Genomic DNA, 6,000 nt, shown 5'->3' with positions numbered 1-6,000 from the left:
TGTGATTTTGGGGGGTGATTTCAACTTAGTAGCTAATGTCGCTTTGGATGTCTCTGGTCCTTCCTCCCGCCCTCTCGGGCTCTCCTCCCTACCCTTGCTGGATCACCTCCGTTTACGGGATGCCTGGAGGTTTCTTAATCCGACAGATAAACAGTACACGTTCTACTCCCATCCCCATAATTCGTTTTCCCGGCTGGACTATCTGTTCCTGCCTGAATTATTGCTGCATAGGTTGGAGGGTGCCCACGTGGGCCAGATAGTGATCTCTGATCATGCCCCCATCTGGATAGAGATCTCTCTCGCCTCCCCGTATCGGGTGTCCCGTAATTGGCGGTTTCCTAGCTACCTTTATACTTCAGAAGCGTTTAAGCAATTCTTGATTGCCAAATGGAATGACTATGCTGATGATAACCATGTCCATCTTGTTGACCCGGATTTATTCTGGGGTGCCTCTAAACCAGTTCTCAGGGGCCATATTATTGCTTATGTGGTGGGACGCAGGAGAGAGGCCGAAGCTAAACTTGTCCGTCTTACGGACGATCTCTCTGCGGCGTATGCTGCTCACAAAACCCATCCTAGTCCTGATACCCTAAAAACGTATAAGGACATCAAATCTCTCTACGATGCCTGGGTTACTGAGAAGGCACAGCTTTCTCATAATTACACTCGTAATGCCTTTTTTCGCTGGGGTAACAGGCCCGGTAAGCTCTTGGGCAACCTTATCCGCCACTCTAAATTTAAATATCATAGTGTAACTCAGCTTCGTGATGGTTCTCAATCGGTCGTGACTGAACCGGACAAAATCACTCAACTTTTTGCTGACTATTTTGAGAAGTTTTATTCCCCTGAATCCAATGATCCTGATATGATGCTTCACCTGTTTCGCCAGGCTGGTATTTCTAAATTGACGCCTGAAGACCGAGACCGTTTGGTTGCGCCTTTCACCCCCTTCGAAATTGCGGCTGCCATAAAGTCCCTCCCTAACGGTAAATCCCCGGGACCAGATGGCCTGGGTGCCGAATATTATAAATTACTTTCTACTTATTTACCGACACATCTTGCTGATGTTTTTAATGGATTTCTACAGGGAAAGATACCCCCGAAGGAATTTACGGCTTCCCGTATTATAGTTATCCCGAAACCCAACAGGGACCCTGCTTTGCTGTCCTCTTATCGCCCCATCTCCCTACTGAACCAGGATCTAAAAATCTACGCTAAAATCATGGCTTCTCGCCTACAACCTGTATTAATGAAGCTTACCTCCCCCTCTCAAACGGGTTTTGTTAAGGGCCGCCACTCTACGCGGAATATTAGAGGACTTATTTCCGCAATTTTTACGGCTAAACTTACTAATAGTAAAGCCTCCATTGTGATTAGTTGTGACGCTGATAAGGCTTTCGATAGAATTTCCTGGCCTTAATCTTGTTAGTTTCTTTAAATTCCATCACTTTGGCTTGCCCTTTATACAGATGTTTCGTGCTCTGTATCATTCGCCTATGGCCCATGTTATGGTGAATAATGTGAATTCCCGCTGGTTCTCTCTAGGCAGGGGTACTCGTCAGGGCTGTCCTCTGTCCCCACTTCTGTTCAATCTAGCACTTGAGCCCCTCATACGAATTGTTGAGCGTTCCGTTGAGCTTGAGGGTATCCGAGTCGGTGAGATTGAGCTTAAGATCGCTGCCTTTGCTGACGATCTTCTGTTATACCTTTCCAACCCCAAAGCGGCCATGCCGTTCCTTCTTGATCTGTTTGATTGTTTTCATAAAGCCTCCGGATTCCTCATTAATAAGCTCAAGACAGAGGCGCTGCCTATTTTTCCTCAGGCCAAACGTGGCTGGGGAGGGACGTTCCCCTTCAATTGGACCCAACTTCCCTCTTTAAAATATCTGGGCCTCACTATTCCTACCAATTTGGCGCACCTCTATAAACTCAACTTTTCTCCTCTGCTGCGTCAAATGGAGGATACTTTCAAAACATGGTCCAAATTTAACCTATCCTTCTTGGGACGCTGCCACTTGTATAAAATGGCCTTTTTCCCCAAACTTTTATATCCGCTCCATATGTTGCCTCTTACCTTGAGGAAGAAAGATATCCAACATCATAATGCACTGCTACGTAACTTCCTGTGGTGCAATAAAAAAGCTAGAATTTCCCTGTTTAAACTCCAACAGCCTGCTCGCAATGGGGGGGTGAATTTACCTAATCTGTTAGACTATAATTTGGCTTCTAATTATCGTTTTGCGGCGGATTGGTTGCGTGGAGGGTCTAAATTTACCAACGTGTCCCTGGAACAAGGCTTGTCTCCTACCATCTCTTTGGCCTCTCTCCTGCATCTATCTACAGTTGACCTGCCCGCGGATGTCGTATCCAACCCGTTGCTGTATCATACTGTTAAGGCTTGGGGGCGTGTTCGGCGGCGCTTGGGCATGGAGGTCCACTATTCTAGGTTCCTGCCTTTGATTCGTAACCCGCAATTCCAGCATGGGAGGGAAGATGTTGTCTTTCGCCGCCTGGCCCGGGTGGGAGGTCGCACCGTTGGCGATTTTCTGGATCCACGTGGGGGTAAACTGTTGTCCTTTTTGCAGCTCCAATCTAAATTCCCTACTGTTCGTGTTCACCCTATTCACTACTTTCAACTTCGCCATTATATTAATTCCCTGCTCCCTCATCTCTCTGGGGCTAATTCTAACTGTCCCTTGGACCAGGTAACGGTAGTGTCCCCTGCCATACTGCTCAAGACGTCTACTATCTATAGTTTGCTCCGGCCTGTCCTCGATTGGGAGTCTCATGGCGCAGGTCTTCCCTCCTGGAGGGCTGACTTTCCGAACCTACCTCCGAGCCAGATTCTCCGGGCTTATATGTTCACTTCTAGGGTCCTGGTTTCTAGGGATTATAGCGAAATGTTCCTCAAGATTGTGCACAGAGCGTATGTCACCCCTAAACTCCGGTTTTTAACGGGCTTATCGGATCACTCCCGCTGTCTAAAATGTCACTTGCCTGAGGCCGATCTCATGCATGGCTTGTGGTCTTGCAGTTCTATTGCCCTATTTTGGGACGCCTTACAAACGTATATCAACGACGCCCTGGGCATTCGCTTTACCGTCTCTGCTGAATGGGCTATTTTTGGAATATTCCCTGACCATACTCCCCCACCTGTAGCGAGGGCTAAATTTCTCTTGCTTATACTTTCCGCAGTGGCAAAACGGGCAATACTGTCTCAATGGATTGCTCCTCAACCTCCGTTGCTTCCTATGGTTCTGTCGCGACTGCAATTTTTGTTCCATATGGACTGGCTTGAGGCTGTCCTCCATAAGGAAAGCAAAGTTAAATACCTTTTCAGTCGCTGGTCCCCTTATATCGCAACTTTAGATAATGCCACCAGGCTGTCCCTGTTTCAAACGTTCAATACCACGGAGTGGTACTGTTTCCAGGTCCTCAAAGGTCTTCGACCCATACCGGGGTTTTGATCTAGTTACGGATCACGACGTATTTGTGTCGTGGCTGGGTGTTCTGTGATTGAGGAAGGGTTTTTCCTTTTTTCTCTAATATGCATTGTATGTGTTTTGGAATTGTGCATTACTTGTACCTGTATGCAGCTAATCTGACACCTTGTCTCTGTGTACCATTGTTCTGTTCTGTTATATGCTTTGTCTTCTCCTTGTAATAAAGAAGTTTTAAAAAAAAAGAAAAGAAGGGATAGAAGTGCATGTGAGGCGACCTGGTGTGATACGGAACGTGAGATGTGTACCGCAGTGGGGGCTGTTATTTAGTTATAAAACCTGCCCATTTCTGTGGTGCTTCAACTTAAAGTATTGGTGACTAACTGCATTATCAAACACTCAAGAGTTTCTAGCATCTGGAAGGAGTCACTACATGGCTTAAAGAGTTATAGAAGTACAACACAAGATGGACATGACAACCCTTACATCCGCTACTGCCTACAGGACTCATTTTATCTTCGCTGCTGGAAATAGTGACTTGGCTACCTTGCCTCACATGCCACGTGATAAATTTTGTGGTCAAAATGTTCAGTGCTGCCGAATTCACCACATGTGAATAACAATAAGCACTATATCATTCAATTTGATGAGGATACAAACATGACTCTTAACATCATTGCGAAGACCTTTCCGTACAAACTCGTATGCTTCTTCTTTCTTGCCCAAACAATTCAGCGTCAATCCTTTCATAGCCAGTGTTTCTGTCAGGGCCGGCCTTAGGGGTGTGCGACCTGTGCGACCAGGGCGCCATGGTAGCAGGGGCGCCTGCCCGGGACTTAACTTAAAACATCGTTTTTTTTTTTTGTTTATTTGTTTTTAAACTTTATTTAACATCATTCATGTTCTCAGCAACCGCTCGGCGCCCCTTACTCTCTGTGACTCCGTTGCGGTGCCGGCATCTCATGTTGAGCGCCGGACTATTCCTGCGCTCAACATGAAATGCGGGCACCGCGGCAGAGCGAGAAGACGGACGCCTCCCGCTCTCACCGCAGGACTCCGGCAACAAGGTAAGTGAGGGGGGCTGTAGTTTGAAGGGGCAGAGGGGGGGTGTAGTTTGAAGGGGCAGGGGTGTAGTTTGAAGGGGCGGGGGGGTAGTTTGAAGGGGCAGAGGGGAGGGGTAGTTTGAGGGGGGGTAGTTTGAAGGGGCGGGGGGGTAGTGAGGGGGGGCGCCAGAGGAGTAGTCCGCACAGGGCGCAACAACGCCTAAGGCTCTGGTTTCTGTGATACAGCAGGGCGAGATATTAAAGAATAACATATGTTTAAAAGGAGCTAAAAGCAATATGCACTTCCTAGAGCAAAACGCTAAACGTGAATCTTGCAATCAACCAGCAGTTGTGATGGTCATGAAATATGTGCGTAATATTGCATAGCGAGTAACGTGTGCATCGACGTGCAATTTTTCCTTGTGATTGACATATAGCTGTACAAAATAGCTGTATGCAAAAAGAAAGAAGATTTAAGTCAACTCACCCCCATGTTCAGCAAATCTAGGGTTGGAGAGGATCATCTTACAAAATTTGAGTCCATTTTTGTACTGCTTTTGTTCATAACATTTCTGGCAAAGACAAAATATAAATCAAACAACCCACACTATACACAAGAGGATTTGATTAAAGCTCAATTTTCATTAAAAACACTACACACTCTAGGTCATAGTATAAAACTCCTTTTCCACGTTGACAATATCCAAACGCCTTAGGATCACAGCATGTTACTGGAACTGGACGGCCATTACCCATCTAAGTGCATCTTATTCAGTGCTTGGTGTTTAGATTTCACAAACCTTTAATAGTGTATAACTATATAATGTACATATCAACAGCGGACTAGTTCTGCTGGTACCGAAAGCATCAAGGACTAATCTAGACTATTTTTCGGCTTTCTTGTTGCCATTAGCGCTATAAATGGTATACAGAACGCTTGTACTGTAATAAGAATCTCGGAGGATGGCCAAGTTAAGGGTCAGAGTTTTGCCATGCCCATACCTGGGAACTTTTGGCTTCCGGCTACCCGGAGCCTTCCCCTGCGGGACGCGACCAGGACTGCCCACTAACGTCGGTGGGTGGTCCCGGTGACGTCTGCTGGAAACACCCCTAATTCAAGGGAAAATGGGCGGGGAGCGGGGCGTGTGTCAAGACCCCGCTCCCGCGACCCGGAGGATTCAGGTCTTGACCCGGAGAACCGGCGCTCACCCGGCAATCTCTGGGTCAAACCAGGAAAGTTCCCAGGTATGGGCATGCCTATGGGATGCAAGCTAGATCACAGCAGTATCACCCAATCTGTGTTACAGGGCACCAACGACAGGGATATCAAGCATAACAAGGGAAAGTCTACATTGTTCTACTGGGCTTAAAAATGGTGACGCCGTAGCGGTTACGTGTAAAATGCAATTGGGCTAAACTGTGAAAAGGGGTCTAATCCACACAAACATTCCACTGGTTTCTATGGCAATAAAACCACGTTTCAAACTTGTGAAACTAATCCAGAACAATATGAATTG

Source organism: Spea bombifrons, chromosome 2, assembly GCF_027358695.1.
Source record: "Spea bombifrons isolate aSpeBom1 chromosome 2, aSpeBom1.2.pri, whole genome shotgun sequence".
NCBI lineage: Eukaryota > Metazoa > Chordata > Amphibia > Anura > Pelobatidae > Spea > Spea bombifrons.
The sequence above is the reverse complement of the archived record's forward strand: the minus strand, read 5'-3'. Positions refer to the sequence as shown.